We start from the raw sequence: 18,161 nt of genomic DNA, 5'->3' as shown, positions 1-18,161 counted from the left end.
TAAGATATCCCAACAATTCTACCACAAAACTTCCAGAAATTACAAGTTGAAACAAGCAAGAATAATTTAGGAAGAGTGGATCTCAATTGAGAGAATTTCCTCACTACATTTGCCTGTCAGCAAGTCTTTCATATATTTTCTTGATTGGCTAAGCTCACTGAAGTGCCTAGCTCATTAGTGAGTCTATGGTTCTATTCCTCGGATGGTGAACTTCAAGATCTACAGGAAATCAGGCTAAGCGAACCTTAAGGAGCAGGACAGTGACCAGCATTTCTCTATGGTTTCTGCTTCGGTGGCTACCTCTGGGTTCAAGACTTCTGTTTTTTGCCCTAACTCCTTTGTATGATGCACTTTAATGAAGAAGTAGAAAATGAAATAAACACTTCCATCCCCAAATGCTGGGGGTTAAGATTATTTCGACAGTTATCTTAGGATCTCTATTACATCAATAGAATCCTTATGACACCCAATGTAAGGACCTTAATTGTGGGAGAGACCAAGGTAAACTGAACTGTGGCCATGTCTGTGAAGGATTGGTGGTGACTGCAATGGAAACGCTAAGATCCCTGTAGTAAGCTCCATCCCTAGGCATATTTGCCATACTATATATGCATGCTAGCTCCAAAATATAGCTGATCCTCTCTTTGGCCAATAGCCTGCCCTGGATTGTCTACAGGTAGCTTGTTTTACTGTTAGAATTTGATTTTAATTTGATCTGATTGTAATGATTACATGGGTCTTCTCTGTGGAAATAGAATTTCTTGCCAGGTGATGTGTTCCCCACATTCAAACTGACCATTTTAAGGGAATTTCTTTGTGTCATATACACAAAGATTATATTTAACAAAGGGTGTTTCTATGGTTATTCCTAATCATCAAATTGACACAGATTAGACTAATCCAATGTGATTGCTACTTTTATGCTGGCCATGACATAATCTAAAATAATTTTTGAAGAGGTAAACCTCAACTGAGAAAATGCCACCAGAAAATTACACAGTGTGCTTTGTTATATAGTCCAGGGCTATTGTTGTAACTTCCATATGTGGCAGAATGTTCCCCTAATGAATAAAGTTTTTAAAGAAACTATCACTGGATATGTAGGAGAAGATGAGGAGGAACAGGAGTAAGATACTTCCTTTTGGACAGAAGAAAGCATGGAGACACAATGCTGGTAGTGAGATGCCCCAAGTTTAGGTGGTAGATCCTCCGGGATATACCACCATAGGATTTATAACTGAAATAGCATACAAAGTTAGGATGCTAGTTTCTATGCCCGGCGATTGTGTTACCTGCAAATTCTAACCTAAGATTGTGTGGTGTTTTCCTTCCCAAAGAGACTCAATTGAGTTCCAGAGGAAGATATGGTGGCGGGACAACCCAGCCAGCCACAGATATTTTAAAGTGTGTGAGGGGATGGGGACAGGGGTGACAACAGCCCACCATGGGAACATAGCGAACCAGGTGGAAAGGTTTCAGAGCTCTGAGTCAGAGAGTCTATCAGGCTGAGAATATGTCTTAATGTCTGCCTGGCTGAGACCAGGCAGGCCTGCCTGCTGGTGCTTTGCAGAAGGTAACATGGATTGCCCTTTTTAAAATATTTCATGCAACATCCATACTTTTGAACAGAGAATTTTTGTTTCATTTTGATTTGGTATTTATTTTTATTGTGCTTTTTTGTTTTGATTTATATTTTTTGTTCTTTTTTTTTTTTGAGAAAGGTTGAGAGGGAGAATTAGCTAACTTTATGAGATTAAGGAGGTAGGAAGGATCAGAGAGGATTCTGGGAGGGAAAAAACCAATCAACATACTTTGGATGAAACTATTTAAATACAAGAAAAAACAAGATTTGAAAAAAAAAAAAACAGATCCCCATGATTTCTGCCTCCAGATCCTGCCCTGCCTTTCCACATGATGGATTGCTGACTGGGCAAATAAAGCCCTTCTCTCCCCAAGTCACTTTTGCTATAGTGTTTTTTATCAAAGCTACAGAAAGAAACAAGAATAGAGGCAAAAGCATGTATAATGTGAGTCACAACTAATTGCTGAGAAAAACATGCACTAAAGGAAATAAAAAGATACACTTTGTTGTGACATTAGAAGAGTTAATATTGTCAAAATGTTCACTTTCTCCAAATTTATCTACAGATTTCATGTAATGTCAATGGAAATGCTAGCATGTTGTTTAATAGAAATTAAGAATAAAATTCATATTCATATTCATTTTCATGGTATTGAATGACAAAAATAACACAAAGTTGGAGGACTTCAGTTAGGAAACTTCACTGAGCAATCACATCTTGTGATGGAGAACACAGCTGTAGTGAAGGGCCAGCCATGTATTATAACATTTCTGATAAAACTGGCCTGTTATCTCTGTGTACACAGGTATGCAGGTACTCCTGTGAGATCAGCTCACTTGTTGTTGTATTTAGGTGTGTAGCTCTGTGGCCCTGATCAGCCCTGGGTGTGGGCGAAATTCAGAAATCTCCTGTTCCAGGCTTCTCCTAGATTCTTGTGTCCTCAGGGTTTCTGGCTGTTTCCTCTGACTTGCAGTGGTGGTTCTACCTGTGTTGTATGTCCTCTCTGCACTCCTGGGTGATTGCCTACTTGCCTGCATCACTAGTGTATGGCGCACTGTGGCAAAGCGTGGTCCCAAGCTGGAGTCAGAAAATGGAAGGCTTCCACTAGAGGGTTCCAGACGTGATCCTCTGAGCAGCAGGGGAATTGCTACCTGTGCTGTCTGGCCTCTCTGCACTTCTTGGTGGTTAGCTACCTCCCTGTGCCACTTGGGTACGGCATGGCTGTAGCAGAGGATGGCCACAAGGTTGAGACAGAAACCGGAAGTCTCATTTTTTATCTTCATGCTTTTTTCATTCTTATTCTGATAGATTCTACCTTGCATATATAATGGTTTTTCAAATGGACGTTTAAGTTTTTCTAGTCATATATTTCCAAAACTAGCAAACTAATGAGGAAGCAATGAACTTGATATTCACAAAACCCAACAGATATTCAAAAGATAAGTTGACAAGAGTCAGACAGACTGGTAAAGGTCTCTGTGAAATTTGAATTTAACTATGAAAATTATGGAATTAGAATCCCAACAAGCAATAAACACAAATTCATGTCTTATGGAAATTTGTCTTTTTATTATTTATGTATAAACTCTTAACATATGGGATTCTGGTTTGTTATTAATATCATGTACTTAATAGCAAATGGATTACAAATAAATTAAACTTGTTAATTTGACCTTAGTTCCTTTTGTTCCTAATGAAATTAAACTTAAAATTTGATACAAAAGGATAAGAATATATTTAATGAATGTATAGACATTGGTAAATTAATTATAAAATGGTCATATGGGTTTGAATATTTTTTTCAGTAGATAACATGGGGATATATACTTAAATTTTATTTTCTACTTTTAAGGACATGTAACATGTAAACATACAATTCTGGTTACAATGCTATTTCATTGAACCCTATCCCAATTCTAGTACAAAACATGGTCTCTACCCCTTAAGGTTCTAAACTAGTTCTATAAAGTTAGCTACTCCTAGACCAGGAGACATATTGTACATATTGAACATTGTCCTCCCTCACATAAGAATAACATACCTGTGCTTTGAATTATAATATATACTTATTTCATTTTTTATTCAGGAAAGACCATGTTAATAATTTAAAAGCTATCTATATCTTGTAAAGCCTCATTAAAACAAATGAATATGCAAACATTTAATGATTAGCACAGAGCTTTTATTTTATTATCCAAATAAGCAACCATTTGCAGACCTTCATCTCTGTTGGATTAGATAGAACCTGCCTTAGTGTTCACATACATCTGGAGGAGAATCTCTGAAAGACTAAGGTTGGAGAGGTTTAGTCAGTGCTGCTCTATTACTGCTGGAGACCTCATGGCATAGTGAAAAATGTGTTTTTTTCCAGTGCTTTGTTCTTGTGGATATCCCTAGAAAGGATCTGATTAATGAGATTGACAGTGTATCAATTTATGTGTATTGACAGAGTGTCAATTTATGGGAGAAGAAATTTTGTCATTCTCAAGACTGGTGCTGTAAATACAAGGATAAAAATTATCTACTGTCACCTGAGGGTGCCATGTCAGGCTACAGAATCTATGACATCTGGTTTACCATTAAGCAGTGAATCGGGAGTCTCCCTATCTGATGTCCTACTATAATTATATTATTTGTGTTCTAATTGAGATAATTTACACATTTGCTACTAACAGTCTTTTCCAGTAGTGATAGACACCCAGCATCAAAGGATCACCTGAACAAAAGGTTAAGGGAAGGTGGCCATTTTTAATTTGTAACTGAGCTGAGATGATTGTGAGATCCAAACTGCTCTAAAAGTATTCTGTTCTTGTCTAGTATATTAGTCAGGAGTTCAAAGAAAGACAAACTAAGCTGGGTGGTGGTGGTGCAGGCCTGTAATCCCAGCCCTCTGGGAGGCAGAGGCAGGCGGATTTCTGAGTTCAAAGCCAGCCTGGTCTACAGAGTGAGTTCCAGGAAAACCAGGGCTATACAGAAAATCCCTGTCTCGAAAAAATCAAATCCAAAAAACCAAAAATAAATAAATAAATAAATAAATAAATAAATAAATAAATAAATAAAAGAACGAAAAAAAGAAAGAAAGAAAGAAAGAAAGAAAGAAAGAAAGAAAGAAAGAAAGAAAGAAAGACAAACTAATAACTTTTTTCTGTATCAAGGGTATTGTTTAGAATGACTTAGAGTCTCTGGTGGGCCAGCTATTTCAAAAATAACCAGCTATGAAAGTAAAATCCAAGGATCCAATAGTTGTTATGACCACAAGGCTGGATATCACAACTTATCTTTAGAAGAAGCCAGAATTCAAAAAAGCTGAGTTTAATGACAGTGCAGGAATGTACTTTCTATTGAGGTGAGAGTAAGAAGCTAATGAGCAAAAGCCTTCTTCTTTCATGTCATTATATAGGCTTGCATTACAAGTCATGGCCCAGATTAGAGGTGGGATTTTTATAACTTAAACATCTAAACAAATGCTGTGGCCTCCATGATCAAGACACAAATTAAAGGCATGTATTTCATAGTTCTGGATTACATGTAGATCTTTCCATTTAAACTTAATCGGACACACCAGAAGAGGGCATTAAACACAATTACGGATGGTTGTCAGCCACCATGTGTTTTCTGGGCATTGAATTCATGACCTTTGGAATAGCAGCCAGTGGTCTTATCTACTGAACAATCTTTCCAGCCCTAAGATAAACAACTTAAACAGACCAAAACATCTAGAAAAAGAGCAGTCACTACAAATCTGTCACCAAAAGAGACCAGGACTATGAGATTTAGGGTAGAATCCTACCAGACTTCCAGAGAAGAGTTAATGAGAATACTCCTCAATGTATTCAACAATATAAACACAGAACAGGCATTAGCCAATTTATTTTGTGAACCCATGGATGCTAAAATATCAAGTAAAAAAAGACTAAGCAACAAAATAGAATTACAGACCAATTTTTCTTAAAATCACAAATGCCGAAAAACCTTAATAAAGTAAAACAACATATAAAATAAAATGGAAAATTCATTAAGAGGTCTTCAATCATGATCAACGAGGTAGGCTTTATTAAAGAGATGCAGGGATGGCTCAACATAATGTGCCAAAAGTGTAAAGCATAAATAAGAAGTGATCATCTCATTAGGTGAAGAAAATTCTCTGACAATATCCATCACCACTTTATGAAAAAATTCTTGGAGTAAATAAGCACACAAAGGATATACCTAAATATACTAACATTACATTACAACAAGCCTACATCGAACATTAATTTAAATGGGAGATATTCCAATCAATTCCCCTAATTCACAAACAAAACAAGGTGGTTCATTCTCTCTCTATATATATATATTCAAAGTTCTATCTAAAAGTTTAACTAGATTAATATAACTGAAGAGTATGGAAGCAATATGAATTAGAAAAGAGTAAGTAAAATAACATTTATTTGAAGCTGACATGGTTGTATGCATAAGTGAAACAAATCTTCCCAAAGGCAATTCCTGAGCTAATAAACACTTTCAGAAATGTTCGTGGATACATGGCTAACTAAAAAATACAAACAAAATTCAATGGCTAAGCTTCTGAGTATATTTTTATGGTCCTGATTAATTAGCAGTAAGTTGACTACAAAAATCTTGTCATTTGAAGTGTCCTGGTGTTTAATTTGTGTTGGAACTCAGGGATGCCATAACATAAAGGTTTTACCACACTGCTAACATTCACAGAATTTCTCTCCAGTATGAATAGTTTCATAATGAAGATTATAGAGGTTTGCAAAGGCTTCATTATACTAAACCCATTCATAAAGATTTTCTCTAGAATGTACACTTTCATGAACATGAAGACTAAAGAGTTGTCCATAGACATTATTCCTTTGCATATACTCACAGAACTTACAGAGTTTCTTTGTTAGCATTTCCTCTGCTATGAAAAGACATCATGAGAACACCACTCTGATAAAAGCAACCTTTTAATTGGGGATGGCTTACACTTTCAAAGGTTTAGTCCATTGTCATCTTAGCAGGAAGAATGGCAGGCATGCAGTCAGACATGATGCTGGAGAAGAAGCTGAGAGTTTTTCATGTTTATCCAAAGGCAGCTAGGAAGAGACTGTCTTCCAGGGACCTAATATGGGGGTCTCTCCAGCACTGGTAGGAATTTCAAAGCCCACCACCAAAGTGATGCACATCCTCAAACAAGGCTACACGTCTTCATAATTTCACTCACTTAGCTTGGCATATTTAAATTACTACATTGCACTGCCTGGCTCCCATATGATTGTTCAAACACATGAGTGTACAGGGATCACACTTAAACATTCAGAATACATGAGCTCCTACTTCAAAAGTCCAGACTATAGCAGTCTCAAAAATGTCCAAAGGTCAAAGACTCTTTTGAAATTAATCCTATCGTGTAATCATGTTCAAAATCATAAAGCACATAATTTACCTCCAAATTTACTGGTTATAGTTCACCTTTCCTAAAGGCATCATGAGGAAATAATGGACCTAAAAAGACCAAAGCCAGATGAGCAATCTCCAAACTCTTCATCTCCATATCAGTTGTCAAAGTTATCTTCAGATCTCCAACTCCTTTCTGCTTTGTTCAATGCAGCAGAATTCTTGCTCTTTGAGTGATTTTATTCCCTGAAAGTAGTTTTCCTGAGTAGATAAGATACAGTTCTAACATCTCAAGTTCTTGGAGTCACTAAGTTAATTTCAATATCTGAGATTCTTTTTTCAATGTCCGCTGTCCACACATGATCATCTCTGCTCCTCCAAAGAGTTTGGGTCACATTTCCAACTCTGTCATCTGTATCACTCTAAGCTCTGGTTGACTCCACTCTGTTCCTTAAGTTCTTGATGTTGATCCCATGGTATTTGCATCTCCAGGGTGCTGGGTACTTCTGCTGCAACTAGGCTCATAGTTGACCCATAGCCTCCTTTATGCTTGTTCAATGATGCCAAGCCTCAGCTGTTCTGCATGACAACTTCATGGATTCAAAACCATGACCACCTGGGTGATTAGGACACATGACCAAGTCCAGCTGCACCATTAGGTCCAACCTTGGATATTTCTGGAACACACCTTCTTTGTCACTCAGAATACACTACTCAGAAGATTTTACCTCAGTGATGCAGGTTTATTTTCCATCACCTCTAATTCTTGAACTACAGGTACTTAGCATTGTCTCACTAGTCACTTCTCTTCTTGCCTCTAAATCCAGAGCCACAGAGACAAAGCTGCTGAGTTCTGCTGCTTGATGTGGCTGAAACATGACCCCTTCTGTTACATTATCACCCACTTTCTATTTTTCAAAAACGTCACTGCCTATGCATGTTGCTCCAGGAACATGCTCAGTAGATTAACCTTGAACATGGAGATCTGCAGGGCTCTGTCTCCTTAATGCTGGGATAACAATCATGTAACACCATGCCTCGATCTAAGCTTTTAATTTTAGAACTTAAGTTGAAAACTCAGAATAGCAATCAAGATCCATCCCTTCTCTCTTTGATACATACTTGTATTTTTGTATCTCCATATGAAAACAATACCCAGGTAATAATAATTCCTAACATGACACTGTTCACATTCATTCAACTGCAATACCATAAGGTTAGCAAGACGGAACCCTGCCCTAATGTAACCATTACTTTAATATCATTGAATATCCTTGATAATAGGATTTTACTTCATTCAACTTACTGATGATGCTTTGCATTTTGAACCTTACATTTTGTATTTTTCCTTTCTTAGTTTTCTATGCTTGCTAAAAGTGTCAGGCCAAATTTTATATGGGGATTTTTGAGACTTACTTTGTCAATCCAAGTAATGTAAATGTCTTTACCTAAACCTCGAGGAAACTAATTAGACTAGGGTAAAAGGCAGAAACATTCTTTGCTAAAACATTATAACACCCAGCTCCACAGTTGAAATCATACCAAACACCCATGTCTATCATTCTTACAATGATGGTATCATAATTCCTGCTTATTTCCTGATTATACTCACTAGGTTTTTCTCCAGCCGAGAGACTATGTAGACTTTTCCATTGTGAATAGACTTTACCATATTGATTACATTAATAAGGTTTCTCTCCAGTATGTGTCATTTTATGTCTTTGGAAATGACTATGCTGGGCAAAGGCTTTACCACATTGATTACATTTACAAAGTTTCTCTCCAGTATGTGTTCTTTTATGGTATTTGAGAGTACTGTGGCATGCAAAGGCTTTACCACATTGATTACATTCATAAGGTTTCTCTCCAGTATGTGTTCTTTTATGTCTTTGGAGATGACCATAGTGTACAAAGGCTGTACCATATTGATAACATTCATAAGGTTTCTCTCCAGTATGTGTCCTTTTATGTCCTTGGAAATGACTGTGCTGTGCAAAGGCTTTACCACATTGATTACATTCATAAGGTTTATCTCCAGTATGTGTTCTTTTATGGTATTTGAGAGTAATGTGACATGCAAAGGCTTTACCACATTGATTACCTTTACAAGGTTTCTCTCCAGTATGTGTTCTTTTATGTTAGTGGAGATGACCATACTGCACAAAGGCTTTACCACATTGATTACATTCAAAATGTTTCTCTCCAGTATGTGTTCTTTTATGGTATTTGAGAGTACTGTGCTGGGAAAACGCTTTACCACATTGATTACATTCGTAAGGTTTCTCTCCAGTATGTGTTCTTTTATGTCTTTGGAGATGACTATAGTGTACAAAGGCTTTGCCACATTGATAACATTCATAAGGTTTCTCTCTAGTATGTGTTCTTTTATGGTATTTGAGAGTAATGTGACATGCAAAGGCTTTACCACATTGATTATATTCATAAGGTTTCTCTCCAGTATGTGTTTTTTTTTTTATGATACTGGTGATCACTGGGTCTTGCAAAGGCTTTACCACATTGATTACATTCATATGGTTTCTCTCCAGTATGTGTTCCTTTATGATATTGGTGATGACTGGATCTTGCCAAGACTTTACCACATTGGTTACATTCATAGTGTTTCTCGCCACTATGACTTCTTACAAGACTGCAACAATAATTAGCATATGTGAAACCTTTACTGTATTAATTACTCTTATGAATCATGTAATCAGTTTGAATTATGTTTACAATTTGGTATATGGTAGAAAAGCATCAGATCTTAAGGTTTTATCCCTTTGTATGTTTATGGTTTTCTCCATCATCATGAGTTGTTCAAGTCACTTGTGATCATTATTACATGGCTCATATTTATAACATCCTCTTTATATAAGGGATTTTTATATAATATATTTCAGCTATCTGAAGAAAGTTTGAACAACTTTCATCTTTGCAACAATAATTACATTCATAATTTTCCCTATAGAGTGAATTACAACACATTTTAGTGTGAACCAGGATACACAGAAAAATTTCCAAATTCCTAGTTCCCATAAAGATTTTCTACACTATGAGTTTGGGGATATTCTCCGTAAAAATATAAAATCACTTAGTTGCAAATGTACATCATATTCCTAATGTCTATCAAAGGCAGAATGCTACATATCTTCTCATTGTTCTAGAACAAAAAAAAATATTGTTGCTTCCTTCAATATCCCTATAATCTTAACATGGACTATTTGCTTATTAGGATGTTTTGAATAAAATTTTTCACTATTCAATATACAATTTCTAAGAACTATGAGACAATACAGATTGACATGTGCATAGCATAGTTCTAAAGGAGCTACATATCAAATGGATACACTAACCAGATATCAGATCTCAAGGTAAATGGTTTTGTAAGAACATTATAATTAGAGCTGCACTTAAAAGGACTGTTATTTTACACTCTTGCTTTTCATTGGAGATTCCAGAACATATGGAAATTTCCTCAGAGGCAAATTTGTATCCGCTTGCACATAAAAATTACCTTTCACGTCTTCTACTAATTTGACAATGTTCTTCAAGATGATGGTCTGCCCGATAGTAGCCTAAAACATAGTACCAGAAAATCAATGACATACTATTGGAAATTAGGCAAAATTCAAGGTACTGTGAATTATCACTGCATTATGAATGTTACAATTAAAATTCAGTAAAACTGAATTATTCAGCTCAATCTTTATTATTCACAATTAAAATAATAGAATATCATCAATAACCAAGAAACATTTCTTTCCTTTAGAAAAAAAATAACAGTCTTACCTATAGCTTTGAGGTTCAGGTCGGTTTCCAACATCACATCTTTGTAGAGATTTTTCTGGGAAGGATCCTGCAAATTCCACTCTTCCCCAGAGAAGTTCACATGTACATCATCAAAATTCACAGCATCCAAAATATCCCATGCATGTGTATAACACAAAGGATAATATTAACATCACTGTAAAGGAAATATATGCTTCCTCAAAAACATATACATATAATTTTGACACTTGATCCACTTATATTCTGACTCAGAATTTATAATCACTATGTCATTTTAGAGGGATCTTGAATTATAAGATGTAGGTATGTCAATTTTGAACATATTGACTAGGATACAGCCTTGCCAGAGAATTGCCAATTGAGAAGTTGATGCAGGGGAAACAGATCCACAATACTGAACACACATCTGAAAAATTGTGTGAACTCAGGGGCAAGTTGGGCGTATTTGCTCATGCCTTTAATCACAGAGCTACAGGCAGGTATATGTCATTTAGCTTGACTCCAGCATGGCCTATGTAATGTGTTCTAGGAGACCAAAATTATATATTAAGAACATCAATACTCTACCAAAATCAACCAAGGAAACAAAATGATAGAGAACTCACAATTCTTTACTACAAAGTCGCTACAAAGAATCATGCATTCATTTCAGATCTGTATTAATGTTGCAGACACATGAAGTGCAACAGTTTAAACTATAACATTAATAAAATTTTACTAAAAGACAATGCATGATTAAATAGTTACAAATGAACAGATGAAAATAATAGTAATATAAATGTTGATTATAAATAAGCACTGTAGGTTTGGAGAGAGAATTCATCAGTGGAAAGCTCTTGCTTGTCTTCCACATAATGGTGGTTAATTTCTCACAAACACACAGGACCAACAACTACTCATTACTTCAAAATCAAGACTTCTGAGGCCATCTTCTGACAATAGTAAAGGTGAGAAACACATGATATTCTTATTCATGCACACAGGCAAAAGAGTTGTATTAATATAAACATTTCAGAACAAACAAAGACTGAGGTAGAATGGCATACACCAGGCACGCAATGATCCTGAAATTTCAGATAATATTGACAACATGAACATATGCCATCCTAAGAAATAGAAAAGAACCTATATATTTGACTATATTTCAAAACTAAAGATATGGATATATAGCAGCTTAAAGACATGTTTATTTTACAAAAATTTTTACAGGCAAATGTGTACAACTAGATAATATCATCCTGAATGAGGTATCCCAGATCCAAAAGGACATGCACGTATGTACTCACTAACAAATGAATAATAACCATAAATTACAGGATATCCATACTACATTTTTTGTCCCTGAAGAAGATAAACAAGCAGTAAGGCTAACTGCTTGAATTGATGACTCAGCTAGTAAGAGCACTTACTGCTCTTGTGAAAGTCCACCGTTCAAATCCCTCACCCACATGGTGGCTCACAACCACCCATAATGAGATCTGACACCCTTTTCTGGTGTGTCTAAAGACAGATACCCTGCTTATAATAATAAATGAATGAATGAATGAATGAATGAATGAATAAATAAATAAATCTTTAAAAAAGAAAAGGAAGGCAAAAATGAGCATGGTTGAATCTCACTCAGAAGTGGAAATAAAGCAGACATAGGAGGCAGATGAAAGACAGAGAACTGGAAGGGCCAGTAGTAAAGAAAGGGAAAGGGGACGCAAGGAACATGTGTGGTGAGAGAAAAGGAAGGGCCATATTGTCAGGAAAATGAATTGAAATCTGTAGCTGTCAGGGTTCTAAGGGTACAGGCTAAAGGATGTGCCACAGACAATGAAAGCGATGGCAAGAGCGAGTCTATGGGGCCGATCTTAGCTGAAATGTATAGTAGTGAGAATTAGACACTGAAGATGGCCACATCCTAAAGTCAAGCAGGACCTCCCCCCAGTTGAGATTTAATTATACCAACCAAACCAGTTTACATACAACAGATGAAGCATCCCCCACAGATATCAGGGTTTCAGTTAAGGGATTAGAGGGTAATGGTTAAGATCAGGATAGGGGTTGTTAGGGTTAGGAAATTAAGGAGTTAAAATAGGATTAGAAATTTAGGATAAGTCCCAGGGTTAGACTCAGGTTTAAGGTTAAGCTGACTACCATTATTCTTGATGATCCCACTGAATCAATAGTATTCCTATTACACACAAAAAAATGCCAGTGCTAGGGTTAGTCTTTTTATAAGGAATTAATTCTTTACTAATACAATGTTCTCCCTGCATGTATTCCTACAGTCCAGAATAGGGTACCAGATCCCAGATCCAATTACATATAATTATGAGCCACCATGTGGTTGCTAAGAATTGAACTCATGGTCTGTGTAAGAATAGCCAGAGCTCTTATCCTCTGAGACATCTCTCCAGGCCTGACTCTGCCTTCTTAATGTATATTATAAAAGGAAAATATAGTTTGGACACAGGTGCTGCATAGTCACAGACACTGCTCATGCTTCTACAAGAAAGCAACTAGTCCAGCTGTTTTGAACAGAACTACAATCAGCCATGATACTGAAGTTATTCATAGGTCATGGTCTCAACTTGCAAGTAAGAGGCACCAGTAGAAATCTCACAGGAAGTCACATCTGGTTGATGCTTCCAATCCAACCCCACAGTGGACCTGCCACCCCAGCACACACTGCTAAGCTGCATGTTCCTCCCCATTGGTCAGTGTCCCATGCTCAGGTAGCTCTCCCATCCAGCCCAGGCCCACTTGCTTATGAATATTGTCGTCCTCTATGGAAGACCCTTCCCACTTCAATCATCAACACTATCTCACACAGACATAACAACCAGCCATTCTGATGAGGGCACACCCTCAACTGAAGCTCCTTAAGATGACTGTAGCTCTGAAATAATGAAATGCTGGCAGATTTACCTCTCTCTTGTCTATGTCTCTTTGTGGATTGATCCTAGCTTTCAACACTAACAAGTGATTTCTCTTGAACATAACAAAAAGGTCAATAAAAGAGGCCACACTCAGCCAACACAATGAAAATCTAGACAGAAAACTGTAACAAAGGAATAAACATTCACACAAACAAGACAAACTAAGAAACCTTACCTAGACCAATAATCACCACAAATGATGCTGCCTAGACACCAGCATGGAAAGCTAGGGAATACCAGCCAGGAAAATAAGTCACCATCCTCAGATTCTCATGCCACTCCTTTCCCACAAACAACCATTTCACATCTGACTCTTACATGCTTCAGTTTAATTTAGTTTCACAGGACATGTTAGAGAGGGAGAAGGAAGAAGAAGAAGAAGAAGAAGAAGAAGAAGAAGAAGAAGAAGAAGAAGAAGAAGAAGAAGAAGAAGAAGAAGAAGAAGAAGAAGAAGAAGAAGAAGAAGAAGAAGAAGAAGAAGAAGAAGAAGAAGAAGAAGAAGAAGAAGAAGAAGAAGAAGAAGAAGAAGAAAAAGAAGAAGAACAAGAACAAGAAGAAGAAAAAGAAGAAGAAGAAGAAGAAGAAGAAGAAGAAGAAGAAGAAGAAGAAGAAGAAGAAGAACAAGAAGAAGAACAAGAAGAAGAAAAAGAAGAAGAAGAAGAACAATAACAAGAACAAGAACAAGAACAAGAAAAGAAGAAGAAAAAAGAACAAGAACAAGAAAAGAAGAAGAAAAAAAGAACACGAACAAGAAGAACAAGAACAAGAAGAAGAAAAGAAGAAGAAGAAGAGAAGGAAGAGGAAGAGGAGAAGGAAGACGAAAAAGATCAATCAGCATAAAAGTCTCGAAAATATTTCAAATGAAATAATGAATGAAGTTTTCCTAAATCAAAAAAGATGCCCGTTAATGTACAAGAAACATCAAAAATACCAAACATTGGGGAAAAAGTCCCTTTGCCACATAATAATCACAACACTAAACATATTAAAGAAATAAAAAAAAAGCTACAGCCAAAAAAAAAAAAAAAAACAAAGTAAACAATAGAATGAGTCATGTATGAAATCAGAACTATTAGATTCATATCTGTCTTCAAATTTTTTAAGGAATGAATTCATTCCTTATACAATGTTCTCCCTACATGTAATCCAGAAGGCCAGATGAGGGCACCAGATTCCCTTACATATAGTTATGAGCCATCATGTTGTTGTTAGGAATTGAACTCATGGCCTGTGTAAGAATAGCCAGATCACTTAACCTCTGAGTATCTCTCCAGACCTGACCCTGTCTTCTTAATGTATATTATAAAAAGGAAATATAGATTGGACACAGGTGCTGCATATTCACAGAAACCACCCATGCTTCTACAAGAAAGCAACTGGTCCAGATGTTTTGGACAGAATTACAATAAGCCATGATACTGAAGTTATTCATAGGTCATGGACTGAGCTAGCAACTAAGAAGCACCATTGGAAACCTCACAGGAAGTCACATCTTACTGATGCTTCCTATCCAACCCCATAGAGGACCCACTTTCCCAGGTCCTAAAGCTCAGCCGCATGTTCCTCCCCATTGTGGGCAGATATCTTGTGCTCACCATGTCTTGATTTCAGAGTTTCCCTGAGGTCCCCTCACAACACCCAACTGCAGAGTTCAGAGAAGGACACAGAGAACCATTCAAGCTGCACAGCTACAGTAAACACACAGAAAGAATCCCAGAAGATCCCGCCTCTTTGTCTGACTGGCAGGTCTGCCTGGTGCCTTTGATTGGCCAGTGAGTCTTATCCCTCCTCAGGTTAAAGTGTGCTTCCTATCCAGGGACACACTTTTTCAAGATCTCAGGATTGTTTTACACTCCATTGACATTTGAAATAAGATTATAAGAAGTATCTTACCACACCCAGCCCTGAGGGAGGAAACAACATTCCAGGTCAGTCTGGTCAGCTGCCTGTTCCTACCCTCTGTGAGCCAGGACACTGCACTTACCACTACCTGTGCCTGAGCTTTCCTCAAAGGACTTGCCTTCTTCCCAAAATCATGGTGAGCAGCTTGCCTAGACCACTACTGCAGGTGAATTGGCCATATCAATCTGACCCAGGAATAAATGACCGAATGCATGACTCAAGCTATTAAAGATCGATTTTTACTAACAAGCATTTTAGCTAGGCAGTGGTGGTACAGGCCTGTAATCCCAACACTTGGGAGGCAGAGGCAGGTGGATTTCTGAGTTTGAGGCCAGCCTGGTCTACACAGTGATTTCCAGGAGAACCAGTGCTATTCAGAGGAACCCTGTCTCAAAAAGTAAAACAAAAAACAAAAACAAAAAACAAACAAAAAACAAACAAACAAAAACAAGAGTTTTGTTTATGGATAAATGCTTGGCACAGGAAAACAGAAGCTCCCTTTAACAGATGTTAGATATCAAACAGCCCAAGGAGAAAAGCCAGAAACACAATGGAATCACTGTTGAGCACTATTGCTAGTCAGGGCATTTTTATCATTGGCAAAGTAGAGAATAAAAAAACAGTTGGATTAGTACAGATGTTCTAGAAAAGCCTGTCTCAAATCATGGATATTAATCTTTCTATGTATAAAGAAAAGGTAGTTAATAGAATGTCCCAATACAGGCTGTCAGCCAAGGAAAATTAGAAAAATCAGGGCTGTTTTACTTCATGTTGCAGGATATTACAGATGATCTTTATTATATACCAGAATACATAAGTAATAAGTACTTCCAATGTGTGTTTTAAAATAAAATAATCAAACAAATCACTTTTGTTTTGTAAAATAAAGAAGTACAAATAAAGAAATGACCTTTCTACAAGTAGGTGGCAGAAAGCATCTACAACCTAGATTAAGGGTGGATCAGAACATGTGAAATGACCAAGATTAAGAAAGAGTTTCTCACTTCAAAAGGTATAATTAAGAATCATCCCCAACAATAAGCATGATTAGAGTTAGGGTTAGGGGATTAGAGGGTTATGTTTAGGATCAGGACAAGCATTGTCAGGGTTAGGATGCTTAGGAAAATATAGGGAAGATGGGATTAGAAATTTAGGGTAAATCCCAGGGTTAGGCTCAGGGTTAAGGTTAAGCTGGCCACCATTATTATAGATCAATAGTATCCCTATTACACAAAGAAGAAATGTCAGTATTAGGGTTAATCTCAGGTCAAAGTATTTGTTTGTTATGCTGAGTGGAATCAGGTTCTATCTCTTTGCTCTTCTGCCTTCCTAGTCCTTTTTATATTCTTTCATAGTATCAATTTTTTCTTTCCCCACCTGTCCCGCGCTTTCGTCTCGCCAGCAAGAACGACGCAGCACACTCAGGATTCTTCTGTAGCCAAGCTTTATTGACGCTTTTCGTGGAGGGAGATGCCGCGCCCAACATGGACGCGGTTTATATACCCCTTGGCGTGACGTGTACACACCTGATTGACTGTTTACTCATGACCTCATTCGAGTGCCCTGGGACGGGCAGAGATTTGGCGCGAAAATACTCTTGCACATGCGCAGATAGCTTGTTTACTAAGAAAGCGAAGCTGGCACAGTGGAAGCCGGCGCCATCTTGTAATGGCGAATACACGCGGCTTTCCACACCCACCAAGAGATGATGGTGCATGCCTTTAATCTGAGCACATGGGAGGCAGAGGCAGGCAGATTACTGAGTTCACGGCCAGTCTGGTCTAGTGAGTTCCAGGACAGCCAGGGCTATAGAGAGAAAAAAGCAAATGTCTTGAAAAAAGCAAATGAACGAACAAACAAAAAAGTATAAAATCTTCTTTAGTGGCCCAATGAAAATGGAAAGTGAATTATTCAAGAACCTAGAATTCCCAGATGGGAAATATATTTACATTATTATGGGGCCCAGTTCACATACAACAGAAGAGTAAATATGACTCACAACATCAGTTTTCCCAAGCTCACAAACAAACTGCACCTAAACAAATTCTTAAGTTCATTAAAGAATGGCAGTAAAATGTCCTTGTTATTATTAAGAACTTAGTGATCAATTTATTACCTACTCTGAGGTCAGGACACACCTCATCCTTCCCCAGGCTCTGAAGATCTTCTTAAAATGCATAAGCCTAGTCAGGTGAGGCACGCATACACTGCCACACACACACACACACACACACACACATCACTGGCCACTTGTAAACCAGGAAACTTCAGTGTGCTCCAGCCAAACTAGAAGACATAGTAAATTCTAGGGCAGCCCTAGGCTACACAGCAAGATCCTGTCTCATAACACTCAGGTTAATAATCACACTCTATATGTATCCTACTCAAAGGACTTCAGTTTGGGAAAATAGCTTGCAGGCAACATTTAGAAATTACAGCAAGTTACCTCAATGCAGCAACCTCTGGACACAGGGCTTGAACTTCTTTTTCAGGGGAAATATTAAGTAACACTGGCCGACCTTACAGCTCTACAGTGATAACTGCAACACTGTCAAAAAAAAATAAGGGACAAAAGTTT

At 37.3% G+C, this 18,161-nt stretch overlaps 1 pseudogene; it reads right to left on the bottom strand.

Annotated features, from left to right (window-relative positions):
- LOC127669341 (zinc finger protein 431-like) overlaps positions 1-17,069 on the bottom strand; it is a 140,522-nt pseudogene extending 123,453 nt beyond the window's left edge.
- Positions 17,070-18,161: the final 1,092 nt, after the last annotated feature.

Source organism: Apodemus sylvaticus, chromosome 19 (assembly GCF_947179515.1).
Source record: "Apodemus sylvaticus chromosome 19, mApoSyl1.1, whole genome shotgun sequence".
Lineage (NCBI taxonomy): Eukaryota > Metazoa > Chordata > Mammalia > Rodentia > Muridae > Apodemus > Apodemus sylvaticus.
The sequence above is the reverse complement of the archived record's forward strand: the minus strand, read 5'-3'. Positions and strand labels throughout refer to the sequence as shown.